Here is a 16,498-nt window from a genome sequence, read left to right as displayed (position 1 = left end):
ACTATCTGCTCTCAGTCAGGAATATAACACACAGACACTTACTGACCAAGTACAGACTGAGTGACCACCAGCTGGCCATAGAGAAGGACGACATAAAAACACGTGGTTACCTAAAGAAGAGTGCATCTGTACTGAATGTAGATCAGGATCAGTAGAGACGGAGGAACACTTCCTCCTTCACTGTGACAAATACACCTCCTTAAAAGACTCACTGTACAGTCAAATACAGCAGAACATTAAACACTAAACACTAAAATGAGGTCCCCACGGGCAAAGCCCGACAGGCACCTCCCAAACAGTGTTTGGACATCCCCCATGTGTCCAATAATACGCCCCAATAATAAAACGAAAATTGAATTATATATGTATTCAATATATTATTATATTATTTACTTATAATTATATATTACTTTATAAAATAAACAGAAATAAGTAAATTTACTGTTGATGCACCTTGAAAATTTTGACTAAGCAAATTCTTTGTTATATTACATCATAAGGCATCAAATTATTAGAATATAATAGATCTGATAACAATGATGACCTTTATGTACTTAAATTACTTTATGTAATTTATTGTGTATCTATCCATGTTCAAATAATCATTATTGATGACAATAGGAAAGAAATCAAAAAGAGGTTGGCCAACTCCAGGTCTTTCAGTCTCACTTATGCATGGACTGTTGTTTGGGAGGGGAATCTACATCAATTAATTCTTCATTTAGGTTAAAAATATTTTAATGTGATTTTGTTAATGGTAATATATTATTATTATTATTATTATTATAAACTTTAATGTGATTTTGTTAATGGTAATATATTATTATTATTATAAACATTATTATTACTATTCTAATATATTATTATTATTTATTTATAATATTATTAAATCATGATCAGTAAATGATAATACAGTTTTTTTCTCCTCTGGGATGCCCTTGTGGCTGAGCCTTCCGGCATACATTAAACAGAATTCACAGAGTTTACATTCAACAGATCACTAATAAACTTGAAAAACAATATATATGTTAAAACATCATCAGGCCCTGATAATATACAATCTCTGTACCTGAAATTGGCAGCTGCTGTTATTTAAACTTTTCTGGATTATGTTTTTGATATTTCACTACATACAGTTGGGATTCACCAGATTGTGGTAATCTGTTTTAGTAATTCCTTGCACAAATGGTGTGGTATTAGATAACTACAGACATTCTACAAAGCTCTGTGCTCTCTCAAAGCCTTAAAAATGAACTGCTAAAACTCTATTTTAATGTAAATATTTCTGGATTTTATTATTTTGTAAATGCTAACCGCTAAGCTAACAGAGCTGCACATTATACCCTCAGCCCATATCTCAGAGTTTATCAGTGGTCTTCCAGTACTCTATGGGCTAATGATGCCACGAGATACTGCTTTAGCATGACCTAATGGAGAGTGCTGATTGTACATATGCAGTACATCTCTCTTTATGCTAAAGTCAAGTCAAGTCAAGTCACCTTTATTTATATAGCGCTTTTAACAATACAGATTGTGTCAAAGCAACTGAACAGCATTAATTAGGAAAATAGTGTGTCAATAATGCAAAATGACAATCGTAAACACTCATTTTTCAGTTAAAGACAGTTCATCATTGAATTTAGTGATGTCATCATCCAGCTCAGTTCAGTTTAAATAGTTTCTTTGCAATCATTTGCCATCAAGTCAACGATATCACTGGAAATGAAGTGTCCCTAACTAAGCAAGCCAGAGGCGACAGCGGCAAGGAACCAAAACTCCATCGAAAAATGGACAGAATGGAGAAAAAACCTTGGGAGAAACCAGGCTCAGTCGGGGGGCCAGTTCTCCTCTGACCAGACGAAACCAGCAGTTCAATTCCAGACTGCAGCAAAGTCACATTGTGCAGAGGACTCATCTGGTTCCTGTGGTCTTGTCCCGGTGGCCGTCTGAGACAAGGTCTTTACAGGGGATCTGTATCTGTGGCTCATCTAGTTGTCCTGGTCTCCGCTGTCTTCAGGGCTGTGGAGGTCCTTTCTAGGTGCTGATCCACCATCTGGTCTGAATACGTACTGGATCCGGGTGACTGCAGTGACCATCTGATTTGAATATTAGAAGCATATTAGTGTGAACAGTACAGAGTGAGAGATAAACGGATCTGCTGGTCCAGCATCAAGATGTTAGTGCTGCTAGTGAAGTAGAGGGCCGATGATTGGTTGCTAATGCCCCTGTCATTGCTCATGCAGTGTGATAGCGTATGCCCTGCAGCTCACAGAGTCACACAAGGAGCAGCTAAAGGCCATAGTGAAAGACTGGTCACCACAGGATGGAGTTTAGCACTAATAGTCCTGTTAGCAGAGCAGCTCATATGGCGCTTTTCCACTGCGTGGTACGACTCGGCTCGGTACGGCTCAGTACGGTACGGCATGGCTCAGTTCGGCTCGGTTTGTGTTTCCACTGCAGTTCAGTACCGCTTTAGAGTGGGCGGGATTATTCACATGTGGTTATAGTTGCACGGCCTCTACTGCCGCGACTCCTAAAAAACGTTTTCATTCCGCGTCGCCCCATCAAGCTCTCGCTGGATCCGCTCCTCTGCTATCAACAAACGTAAATGTACACAAAACTCTTACCTCTGTTTTATTTCTAAGTTACGCATTATTGTATGTAGTTTCAAATAATTTTGGTAGGATCTAAACCAGTGGCTAAGCCAGAACGGTTTCCCAGTGTAGAAAAACTGCACCATCATTCGATGTATTATAGTTTTACCATTAATTAAATCATGTTATAGTGTTATTAAACTGAATTGACAATTATCTGATGTAGTTTGCAAAGATAGTCTTTTTCCATTGTCCTCTACCATCCCAACTGCTATCTAGATGAGTGCATTTATATTTATTCATTTAGCAGACATGTTCATCCGATTCGACTTACAAATGAGGAATACAAGTGATTCGGCTTAAGAGAAGTGCTAGTGATGCATGATTTCAGTCATTGTCTAGAACATTACAAGCAAGGAGAGGAATAGATGTGAAAGAGAGAGAGATTTTGCTTTTATTTTTAAATTAGTTAGGAGGATGCTGTTAAAGAGTTTCAGAATGACAGTTTCTTACAATCGCTAGGACACATTTCTCAATACTTAAGTCACTTCTTCAAAACTCTTCACACAGTTCTCCTAACCATCTTTCAACTTGACACAGCAGTTCATTTCACATTCAACATCCACTAAAACACACTTTATCACTCATAACACAGCAACCTAAAAACACTAAAAACATGGAGCATTATACAATGTTTGCTTTTGCAAAATGTCTTTACAAAACAAGAACGATGCTGTCTACTGTTTATAATTCACTGCAGTGTATGTTACATGCTCCATGTTTACATTACAATACACAATTATTCCTAGATTTTCCTCTTTTGTACAGATGGCAATGAAAGTGAAAGATTAACACTTGTGAAGATCTTCAGCTACATGCAGCTGCTTTGATAGTATTTGATTTTACACATTCAGAACATTTTTCTATATGATATTACTGTAGAAATGTTGCACATTTCTGTCTTATTCGTTTTTGTACTGTGCTAGGTTTTGAATAGCTTTGAAAACAGTATGGAAACGTGCAAATTGGCTTGTATAGTACATCAAGTTTTGGTGGTGTTTGTGTCAAAGTGATAAAGGAATTCATGTAATTTGACTGATGTGGTCAATGAAAGCAAGACAAGAACAACAGCTCTGACTCACTTTCTGTTTCACACCCTTAATTTCAGTCCCTGCTAAGAATCCAACAAAAGTTCATGTTTTGATAAGATATTCATGAAAGTCATTTAATGTTAGCTAGAACCTCAGCTGCTTCTGTTGTTGTGTTGAACTAGTTTGAAACAAGCAGGAACAAGCAGGTTCGTGGATCTATGACACCTCAGTCTAGAACTGGTCTAGTCACTTAGTTCAAATGCAAGAATCCATCTGAGAACAAGGCCTCAAGTAGAGGCCTCATCCGTTCCGTTTGGTCTCACTGAAGACAAGCCTCACTAGTTTCAATCCTATTTTATTTATTTTACCTCCTCTCAGAGGGTAAAATAATATCATTTCTGATAATTACAAGGGCTAGTAATAGTTACTTAGTAGAGTAATTAAGCCTCTCTTTGAGCAGAAAATGCATTTATTTTGTTAGAGCAAATATGCTGATTCACCGATTTGCAAAGAAAACAGAAATCACACAAAAACAGAAAAGAAAATCGGGTAAAAAAATATCTCCAGCGCATTATTCTGAGTAGTAGTCGTAATGAGCGGCGCATCACACAGAAGCGGAGATTAGCGTTCCCACCGTAGCTTTCCACAATCAGCATAAACTTAATGCACCTTTGCAGAAAGTATAGATTAATGTACCAAATGTTATAATGTATTAATTCGGGCTGTAGATTCTTATAAAACTTAAGATCATGTTTTAAGGCCACAGTTAGAATCACATGATTAACGTGCGTTTTAGCGTTAATCCACTTATAATCTTCATTTACTTTAAAATGTTGTTGTTTTAATGCTATTTCTGAAGGACATATTTTCACCAAAATGTTGAAAATAATATCTTAACCAATGTTTATTTCATGTTTGATAACTATAGGGCCTTTTGCACCGCAGGAATCTTTTCATAGTACCAGAACTAATTGTGGAACTACCCACTTTTCGGCATGTTTGCACCACCGGAACTGGGAGCGATTTTAGTACCGGATTACCTTTTTCGAGAACCAAATTAGCTCCTACTCCGGAGCAGGGTCTAACCAGCACAACTGGTACTAATTGTGACGCAAGTAGACATTGATTGACCAAATATGGTACTGGGAAATAGTTCGCGCAAAATCGTCCCAGTACTTTAGAACCGTACATTTAGTTCTGGAACTAAAGCGGTGCAAAAGGGCCTATTAATATAACGTAGTCAGGAGTTGCATCTGATTAGCGGCCTGCACGTGCAGAGTCATGTGGGGGGTCTGATCCAGGCTGTATTCATCACTTTTTCCCACAAAAAACACAAATATTAATTTCAATAACGCAAGAGGCAAGTTCAATCAATACAGAACAAGTTTTTTTTACATCTGTAATGCAGTTTTCTAGACTACAAAATGCCATTTTCTGTCAAATTGTTATGAAAATATCTCTTATTTCACAATGTTAAATACTTTATTATATTGACGAATTATACTATTGCAGTTTAATACACAGTGTAATGTGATGTTTGACACTGTCACACTTGTGCTTGCAGGAAGATGAAACTAGTTTCAGATCATCTACGGCTGGCAGCTCTGGATGCACAGGTGAGGTCATGAATTGTAGTGTGTCAAATATTACTTAAAATAATTCTTCAAGCTTAGAATTAAATGTAGCTCTATGAGCAACCTTGGAATAAAATAAATACCCAACATAGCCCTCCATACTCTCCTGCAACAGCCCTCCTCTGTGCCAAGTTCGTGGATGTGCATGACATATGCTTTCAATCTGCCATCTTTTGTTTATAGGTAAATAAGTGTGTAATTAATTACTGGTCAGTTTAAATGGAAGTCTCAAGGCCCCACTACATTATCACAAAGTGTGTCAAATATTACTTAAAATAATTCTTCAAGCTTAGAATTAAATGTAGCTCTATGAGCAACCTTGGAATAAAATAAATACCCAACATAGCCCTCCATACTCTCCTGCAACAGCCCTCCTCTGTGCCAAGTTCGTGGATGTGCATGACATATGCTTTCAATCTGCCATCTTTTGTTTATAGGTAAATAAGTGTGTAATTAATTACTGGTCAGTTTAAATGGAAGTCTCAAGGCCCCACTACATTATCACAAAGTAGTTAAGGGATGTTTCCAGTAATTAGCACAATCTAAGGTTAATTTATGTAAACTTAAATTTTTTTGTTATAACTTGATCATACATTTTCTTTACGGGTTTAATAAAAAAAGAAAACAGATCATCTGTAAAAAGTAAGGCAAGTAGTTAATTATATCTGCTGCTTTTAGTGAAAATGTACATTTCAAAAACCAATTCAATATGGTGTGCTTTTTTTATATTTGAAATGCTTTCAAATGACAGAATATTTGGTATGGTAGCATTAAACAGTATAAAAGGACTAGACATATGATTATTATACATCATATTATATAATAACAAAAATTATTGTAAAAAAATACCTTTCTGAAACATTACGTTTTAATTTTTTCATGCATTCATTGTTGGTGAAAATTAACTTCTAATGGCTTCTCTAAAGTTCAAAATAAAATTGGGCAATTGTCCCTAAACTCTGTCCCTAAGACATGTTAATAATGATGCAGTACTTTTAACAGTAACTGGACACAGATATTATTACTTAACTGTAAGAATGTATCAAGTCTATTAGTTAGTCTTTTGGTTTTGTTATTCCATACTGAGATTTCTCTTGGGGTTTAAGCCTAGAACTAGTAGGAGGAAACAAAATGGGAAAATATTTTACTAAAGTTTGAACAGCCTCAAGTTGGCATTGTTCATTGCGAACCTAAACAACATTTTTGTCTTCTGTTAATTATATTACAGTGGATGATGTGACAGATGGTCCTGAACAGAAGACAAAGGTAGGCAGCCACTAGTGATTCACAGGTCTGGATTTCTCAACATCTCAACTCTCCCAAACCATTACAAAAGCCAGTCTGTGTGTGTCAGGCAACCACCTGAACCCTGCCAGACAAACACAGTTGACATTTCTGATTTGAACAAGTTGTTTAGTGGAATAATGGGAATCTCCTGTGGCTCACCTGGTAGAGTGTCTGCTGTCAACAATAAGTCCTTATTTAAAGATTCAGTTCTGAAGGTAGCATAAATGGCAAAAGAAAAGCTTCCAAAAAAACTTTAAAACTTAGTTTTGTTGTCTTGTAGGTTCAGAGCCATCACTTGAGTCGCCTCCAGAATCTTAGAACACATCACAATGCTTGTGAAGAATGATACATAAAGGCGTACGCAAAAACTTTAAATGATGAAGGGGAGAAGACTTTATTTTTATATCAGAGCATGAAAACAAAGGTTAGTTGTATTAAATCTTTTGTATGGCTTCATTTGCTAGGTCAGTCTTATGTTTGTTAAAAAGTAAATTTTGTTATGTGATGTTTATAAACAAATTTCGGGAGGAGCACGCACAGATACACGGCCAGTTCATCATTAGTGATTAAACCATTTATTCAATCAGCGCAAGAGAAAACTCCTATAAATAACCAAGTACGTCCTACCTTCGTTATTTCTGGACTTTCAGCATTCAGTTCGTTCCTTTTGCTTTTTACCACAGACCCAATTTCCCGTCCAACGAAAAGACCTATACTGGGGATTTTTCAGATCCTGCGCTGCAATTTGTCTGCCCCATGATCACTCCTTCTCCACCAGACACGGCCGCCGGGCACCAGGCATCATCAAGTCACACGCTCTGGCCAATAGACCGTGCAAAACAGCTCCCTCAGCAGACGCTAGCTCAAGGCTTCCTCCACGAACGGCGCAGGCCTGGTTGCAAATTAATTAATTTTCAGATGAAGTTTGCTAAAGGCAGGTTTTCGTGGCTAAAATTTGTTGAACGACGTATGACATAAACGGATGTTGATGCCTTTTTATAACTCGAAGCTTCAAATGTCACATCACTAATAGAGTGAAAAAAAAAATAAAAATCATAATATAAAAAAAAACCTATTCCCATAATGTACGATAATTTCATGACAATTCAAATGATGGTAGTCGTAGTCATAGGGCTTCTATATTCATACACGAAATCGGCTCATTACAGACACTCTAAATGAGCTCATGCACACCTCAAAGTGTGTTAAGAATGCAGGAGGGTGCCCTGCTTTAAAGCCAACGTGCACTAGGTTGCGGTCCATGATGGCAAGAACCCCCTCAACATCTGGCAACACACAGGCTTCCGATGAGCAGTACCTCCACAGCAGCGTCCACTCCCGCAGGAGCCTCATCTGTATTTCCCTACTGCCGCAGCAGTATCTGCTCCCGCAGGAGCCTTATCTGTATTTCCCCAACACCCACCATTCCCCCTCTCTTTCCCCCTCTTTCTTCTGCTCCCGGGACCACCCTAAGCATGAGCACGCCTCCGCAAGCGGTCCCGGCAGCTATCTTTTCTCCTACCTCTCGCATGCCTGCCCTTCCTTCCACCATGCCCCTACCCATCCCTCCGAACACTCTCACCGAACCCTCATCAGCCGTCCCCTTTAACGCCAGTCCATCCCTGTTCACTCAAACTCCCAACCCACCATGACTAACCCCCTTTAACATCACCTAATCCATCTATAACGACCCATCCCCACTCCATCCATCCCAACAGCACCCCGCTCCCGCAGGAGCTTTACCTGTATTTCTCCACTGCCGCAGCAATGTCTGCTCCCGCAGGAGCCTTTTCTGTATTTCCCCACTGCCGCAGCAGTGTCTGCTCCCGCAGGAGCCTTTTCTGTATTTTCCCCACTGCCGCAGCAGTGCCTGCTCCCGCAGGAGCCTTTTCTGTTTTTCCCACTGCAGTTATCGGTTGGCCCACAAATTGTTAACGTGTTAGCTTACAGTAGAGGGCCTGTGTTAGATTCAGACATAGTAGGCACCCTGGACGGTGAGCCACGGGATACCCAAAATAAAGCTTAAATAGGCTGCCTGGTGATTTTTACTTTCTTGTTCTGATTTAAAAACATGTTGGGGAGTTCTGGTAACCGTCTGTTTTCAAGAATGTTGATGAGATCTGTGTTGTACAAGGAGAAAGCAGATCATTTTTTGGTTAACATTGTACGAACTGAATATGTCAGACAGTCCAGTTTTAAGCACAGCTAAAACAGCTTTCCAAGCTAAAATGAATTGCAGTTAAAAATGCGAATTTGAGAGTATTTTTCTGCTCATTTTTCAGAAAGTACATCAGTGCTCTGATGATAGTGATGGTACCATTACCCTTGACCCTACTCCAGACACGGACATGAGTGTACCTGAGCTCAGAAGAACTGACAGTGTAATCGTAAGTTTATTTGAACATCTTATTTGGTCAAAGTTGTTAAGATCGAAAGAATCAAAAGAAATTTACAAAAGTGATTTTATGTGATCTTTTTATGTCATTCGATAGTGGCACATTTTAAAAATGTAAAATTACAACTAATTAGTATTTGGGGTGAAAGTAATTAGTGTTCATAAATTGATTTTTGTTGTAAATATGCCTGACAAGATTGTTACACTGAATGACATTTTAGTGGGTCTCTTCTGTAAATCGGGAAAATGTATGATATTTATTTTTTGCTCAGAAAAACAAAACTGGAAATAAATTAAAAAGAAAAAAAAATAATTTTGGGGAGAAAAACAACAACAATTTAAAGCAGTATTACACATATTGTTTTTATACTTAAACCCTTTTTCGTCTTTGACCCTTATATGAAAAGTGTCCCTTTCCTGCACATATGACAAAGGATAAAAAAAAATACAAGTGTTTTTAATTCCAATGTAAAAAAAAACTATTGATATTAAAGTAATTGTTGTACCACAATCCATTTTCAGACCTGCCAACTTTGGGCAAAATTTTTAAATACCAAATTGCACCACTTTGCATTGGACACTGAACATTTTTTTACTTGATTATTTTTTTAATTGGCACTCAGAGCATAATGATTAGTTAGTCTCTTCTTTTGCTGTTTAGTAGGTGAGACCACCAGCTCTTGCAGTTAGACGCATTGCATGTACATAATCACAAAGGCGGCACCAATTTGTTGTGTAGTTTACAATGACAAAGTCTACAGGTTGGTAGGCCTGCTTTTGGCAATGATTATGATTTTTATGATTATATTCACTACTTCTCTTGCTAGTACAGCCTGGAAATTAAAAGTTGCACTGATATTTATTAAACCTGCACACTGAATGTTTCACTTTGGACAGGCCTTAATAGTTTTAATATGTTGTCGGGCTTGGCATTTCTGATCAAGACTTCTAACTCGTAGCTTGTATTCACAGCTTAACAGAAAAATGCTTGGATAAGCAGCAGAAGAATCTCTGTCAAGTTCAGAGCTCAGCGAGGATGAGTATATACCGGAGACAGAGGAAGAATCAGACCGTAACAGTTCAGTTATGTTTCACTTTGGACAGGCCTTAATAGTTTTAATATGTTGTCGGGCTTGGCATTTCTGATCAAGACTTCTAACTCGTAGCTTGTATTCACAGCTTAACAGAAAAATGCTTGGATAAGCAGCAGAAGAATCTCTGTCAAGTTCAGAGCTCAGCGAGGATGAGTATATACCGGAGACAGAGGAAGAATCAGACCGTAACAGTTCAGCAGAGGAAGAGGGTTTAGCAAAAAAATGTCAAACAGCATAAGAAAGGAAAGGTTAAGTCAAAAACATCAAGATCTCAACCATGTAAAAGAAGGCGTGTGACACGTTCCAGTTCCTTCGCTAACAGTGGCATCAAAGAATCCTCTTCATCGGACAAAAACCACACCAAAAAAATCCTCTTCATATGATGAACATGACAGCAGAGAATCGTCTTCATCTGATCATTCTGATGTGAGGGTCATGATGCTGAACAAGAAAACCGATGGAGGCAGACTGTACAACAAAAAGTATTACTGCTTGTTCTGCAGCAAACCATTCAGTAAAATGGCACGCCATTTAGAATCTAAGCACAGAGATATGCCAGAGGTGGCAAGAGCCGTTGCATTTCCGAAAGGCTCTAAAGAGCGAAGACTGCAGCTGAGTTTTTTGAGAAATAAAGGGAACCGTTGTCACAATGCTCAAGTGCTTAAAGAAGGAACAGGAATGGTGATACCCCGACAGCAATCCATTGCTCCAGTAAGAGCAGGTGATTACTTGCACTGCGTAAACTGTGCGGCGTACCTGAAGAGGAAATCATTATGGAGGCACATGCAGAGATGCCACCTAAGCCAGAAAGTCAAAGGAATGAAGCCAGGAAAAACTCGAGATCAGTCTCTTTGCTGAACCAGTTCCAGACAGTGTGAATGCACGATTTTGGAAAATGGTGCTTGAAATGCATGAGGCAGATAACAAATGTTGTCTGCAAAGAGAAAATCATATTACAATTAGGGCAACATTTCTTTAATAACCATGGCCATGATGTCACAAAACATGAATATATCAGACAAAAGATGTGTGAGACAGGGCGCCTAGTCCTCCAAGGAAGACAGAAGGGCAAGTTGAAGGAGGTGTCAGATTTCTTCATCCCGGCTAATTTCCCTCATGTCATTGAAGCGGTTCACAGTGTGGCTGGCTTGAATGAGGAAACAAGCACGTACAAAGCACCATCTTTAGCCCTGAAGTTAGGGCACAACCTCAAGAAGATGGCTAACGTTACTGAATGTGAGGCAATGATGTCCGGTGATAAGAATGCCCTTATCAATGTGCAGGCCTTTTGCGACACTAAATGGAGTGAGTGTGTGTCGTTCAAGGCCCTCCGAAATTTGAGTGAAGCAAAATGGAACTCTCCACAACTTCTTCCTTTTGCTGAAGACGTGAAAAAAATGCACCAGTATCTTGACAGTCAGAGTAAGGAGTATCAAACAAAACTTGAGGAAGAAACAAGTATCAAGCACTGGGCAGAACTTGCAAAGGTGACTCTCTGTCAGGTGATACTTTTTAATCGTAGAAGGGAAGGAGAGGTATCCAAGATGTCCCTTAATGCTTTTATATTGAGGGACACCTCATCGACTCATCCAGATGTAGAGCTCGCTTTATCTGACCTTGAGAGGTCACTTTGCAAGTACTTCCAGAGAATTGAAATAAGAGGCAAACGTGGACGAAAGGTCCCCATTCTTCTCACACCAGATATGTTGACATCGATGGAGTTACTTGTCAAGACTCGCCGTGACTGTGATGTGCTCGATGAGAACGTGTTCATGTTTGGAAGACCACAAGCACTCAGTCACTTCAGAGGATCAGATGCTATTCGCAGATCGCTCGAAGCTGTGGAGCCAAACACCCAGCGGCGTTATCCTCCACCAGACTGAGGAAGCACATGGCCACCATGTCCAAGGTCCTCAACTTAAAGGAAATGAGATGAATGACCTTGCTGACTTCCTAGGGCACGACATCAGGGTGCATCGGCAGTACTATCGGCTATATGAAGGTACATTACAGCTGGCCAAGATCAGTAAAATTCTTATAGCCATAGAACGAGGACAGCTATCTGAATTCAAAGGAAAGAACCTCTATGAGATCCAGATTTATCCACATGGTAAAACAGCCATGAGTAGATAACTAAGTATACTCATTTACACATTTTCCTCCATAGTTTTTTTGGCAGATGATTGAAAAATCTCAAATGCCATGTTATGATCAGCAGGAACACCACTGTTGGTTATAGACATCTGTTGAATGTAGCTGTTTAAAAAATCTTGAGTTAGCAACCCCACAAACTAAATAATTAGGTGGCAGTGATTTCCAGGGAGAATACTGATGGACAGTGATGAATCAGACTCAGAGAACGAGAAAGAAATGACTGAAGATGATGCTTCACCTTCACCTTTAGCAGGTGTGTAGTCTGTGTCGTATCTTCTTTGCTTAGCACGCAATAATGACCAGTGACCACTTGAATTAAAAACAAAAGAGCTGTTTACTGTAGTTTTGTGCAGTGTTATACAAGAAGGAATTCACTTGTGCAGTGCACACATGTATTGAGTCGTTCACTATTCTCATCCTTCCAGCATGCTCTCAGTCTAGCAAAGCATTATGGGCAACATATTCTGAAAGTGTACAGGACAATAAATTATTATTTAAACTGTTACTGCTGACATTATTGGAAAACAATTAAACATTACATTAAACATTCTCACTATTACTAATCAAATTTAATTCACAACAGTCTGAAAGGGAACGATGGGAAAGCTAGAAAAGGCTGAATATTACTAGAAGAAAAAAATTGAGTGTGCTTGCTGATATTTAGGAGTTGTTATTGAATAATCTTTTATGTGTCCAGACAAATCAAAGAAGTCCACTGCTGGAGTTGGACAACACAAAAATCAACAAGCAGCCAAAGGTAATAAGATTTAAACTAAAAAGGATTAAGAAACTTCTGATATTGTTGTACTTGTAAAGACTGCATTCTGTGCAGTGCTTTTATGATTTGCACGCCTTTCACTTGCTTTTATTATTTTTATATCCTATACATGCTATACTATATTTTTTAGGGCTGTGAATCTTTGGGTAGACAGCGAATCGATTCAATTCACGATTCACATGTTTTCGATTCGATTCAAGAACGATTTTTACAAATTCAGAACGATTCGATTTGATTCACAATTAAATTAAATTCGATTTGATTAACGATTTGATTCTGCATTCTTTAAGTGCATTCACAGGATTATTTAAATGCTTCCCCTAAATTCTTTAAATGCTTAGTCGGGGGGCAAATTACACAGCAGCATTCATGGTTACAGAACCATAGGTTAGAGAGAAAAACACTTTTGTGCATTGTTAGATGCTAGTTTAATGATGCTATGGCATGACATGGCATATGTAGAAATTTATGTAAGCCAAGATTTAAAAAAAGAGCCTTAAAAGTATTATCTATAGACTAACATTTTGTCACACCAGGGGCATATAGCCATCATTTCAGAAATGTCAAATACAATAATTTTACAAGGAATTATTTTCTTATCTCTTACTTTGAACTTGCTATAAGTAATCAAAAACACTGCTGGACAATAATCAATCATTTGTAATCTATAATTTTTTCCTAATGGCAATTTTTTGATCGTTTTATATACTACTTAATTATTGGTGACCAAAGCCATATTCTCCATAAGGAGTATGAGCTAATGCCCTCGAGCAGGAGATATAGGGTTCCAATCTGTAAGCTGAAAAGATAAAAAATTTCTCTAATTCCATTATCTGTCAAATTATTTAATAAGTGATTGAAATTGTTGTGTGGGTGAGGGTAATGTGATGGGTAACATGTAATGTTGGTGTATTACTAGGATTGTATAGGAATTATATGTTTTGGAATGGTGTAATATTTATTTATTTTATTTTTATTTATTATTATTAATTTTTTTTGTATGTTTGATCTCCTCTCCCGGTTGCCTAAGACACATTTCTCCTAAGGGAGACAATAAAAGAGAAACTTAAACTTACAAACAATTATTTCAATTTTCTGCACAGAATAAGGTAGAAAATATACTTTATAGCTTCTGTACTGTAATAAATGATATGTCAATTAGCACTGCATCATTCATAAATTTTATTTATTGTGTTTATTGTCTTAATGTTTCATCAGTTCATTCTGCTTTTTATTCAGTTTAGCTGCAGATATAGCCTGGCACGTCTTATGTTCTATGAGCGTGAGATCACTTCTCTTTTAGTGCGAAAACTTCTTTATCTAATTTTCATAAAATAACATGCAATAGTATTGAACTTTTCCTCTCCATCGGCGAATGATTTTCTCCTAAGGGAGACAATAAAAGAGAAACTTAAACTTACAAACAATTATTTCAATTTTCTGCACAGAATAAGGTAGAAAATATACTTTATAGCTTCTGTACTGTAATAAATGATATGTCAATTAGCACTGCATCATTCATAAATTTTATTTATTGTGTTTATTGTCTTAATGTTTCATCAGTTCATTCTGCTTTTTATTCAGTTTAGCTGCAGATATAGCCTGGCACGTCTTATGTTCTATGAGCGTGAGATCACTTCTCTTTTAGTGTGAAAACTTCTTTATCTAATTTTCATAAAATAACATGCAATAGTATTTAACTTTTCCTCTCCATCGGCGAATGATGATTCTGAAAGGAAACGTGGTTTCTATAGCAACGAACACTACTTTCACGCATCTGATTATCAGATAAACCTCGCACTCTTATTTCAAGGTTGTTGTTATTAATGCTGTGGTTATTTTATACATTCGGTTTAACAACATTGTTAAAACACATTTATCATTCAATGGAACTGTGTATGCTTTAGACCAGGGGTCACCAGATTCGGTCCTGGAGGGCCGGTGTCCTGCAGAGTTTAGCTCCAACCCCAATTAAACACACCTCTTACTAGGTACACTTGAAACTTGCAGGCAGGTGTGTTGAGGCAAGTTGGAGCTAAACTCAAGTTTGGTGACCGCTGCTTTAGACACTTACATTTCTGCTCCGTCCATGCAATAAATGCGCAGCCTTCAACTGCTCAGGTATTGTCGTAGGTAAGATGCCCGAGAGCCATTGAAAAACTACAGAAAAGTAAAATTACTTATTGTCGTCGGTAAGATGCCGAGAGCCATTGAAAAACTACAGAAAAGTAAAATTACTTCACTTTAGCATTACTGGTGTAGCGAATCAGCTCAAAGGGGAAATATTAATAATTAATCATAACTAGTTATAATTAATTATAAATATTTAGATCCGCTGTAAGTATTTACTTGACCTCTCAGGGTCAACTGTCTGTTAATTCTAAGAACGTTAATTTCCTGGTTAAGAGAAATGATTTTCTTACTGTAGAATTCTACACAGAGCCTGTAGCATAAATCTGCATGATTAAGGGACTCCAGTTATGAGCAAACAATGAACAACGTCAAGTGTGATACAAGTAAGACTTTATTAACTACATAAACACTTAAACTAGTCTAACATACACCTACACATACATACACACACACACACACACACGCATACAGTTGGTATAGGAAAAGGGTTAAAGCTTAAGCAGTAAAGAGGAGAGAAATAAAGCATGTAGCTATGGTACCATTTGATATTCAGCAGATCTCCAGCCTGAACGGAACATCAGGTTCTTAGATCAAACACACCTTTGTAAAAAGCCGCAAATGATACCTAATGTATCAATTAATAAGGCTAAGTTTGATACTTGCACGTCTTGTCTGTCTGAAAGAGAGGCTTGATGCAATCTGAAGGCTCAAGTTGATCTTTGCTGAAGTTGGTTGATGAAAAAGAACCAGTTTGAGTCAGAGAATCCCAGTGAATGGGAAGTTAAGACCGAAGCCTGGCGCAAACTTAGGGTGTCCTTAGCAGCGTTGTAGCTCACATCTTCTCAGAATCTAACAGAACCACTGACTGGAGGCGGGTCACTGATGTGAGGCCTTTAAGGTCTGAGAAGATTCACGCCTCTCAAGATGGGCTTGTCCAATGAGAAAGGCTGAAATTCCAAGCGGGAGGTTGCAATTACTGGAGGGTTTTACGACCCTTTGTGTGAGGGCATGGTAATTTGCAAATGTAATTCACTTGGGTGTTGGTGCACAAACTAGTAAAGATTCTTAGAACACTAATATGTTGCATAGGTACCAACATATAATATACACTCTCGTTCAGATCATCAGAAGACAAATTCATAGATACTAAACATGGTAGGATTACATATAGGTAAGATGACAGAAACGAGTGGTTCCATCACAAGCCTGCATAAACAGTATACAATATAAAAGACAACATACACAATGATCTGAAGGATATGTGTGTTCATTCAAAGAAAGGTTTTCCTATGAATTAATTAGAGAAGAGTCAATTTTTACTGTGCATTGTGTCTCTTC

General features: G+C 37.9%; 1 pseudogene; it reads left to right on the top strand.

The window, feature by feature from the left end:
• Nucleotides 1-2,423: 2,423 nt before the first annotated feature.
• The window catches only part of LOC107575357 (uncharacterized), a 38,992-nt pseudogene continuing 24,917 nt past the window's right edge, over nt 2,424-16,498 (top strand).

This window comes from Sinocyclocheilus grahami, unplaced genomic scaffold, assembly GCF_001515645.1.
Source record: "Sinocyclocheilus grahami isolate Dianchi unplaced genomic scaffold, SAMN03320097.WGS_v1.1 scaffold2590.1, whole genome shotgun sequence".
Lineage (NCBI taxonomy): Eukaryota > Metazoa > Chordata > Actinopteri > Cypriniformes > Cyprinidae > Sinocyclocheilus > Sinocyclocheilus grahami.
This window is presented reverse-complemented; position numbering and strand designations above follow the sequence as displayed.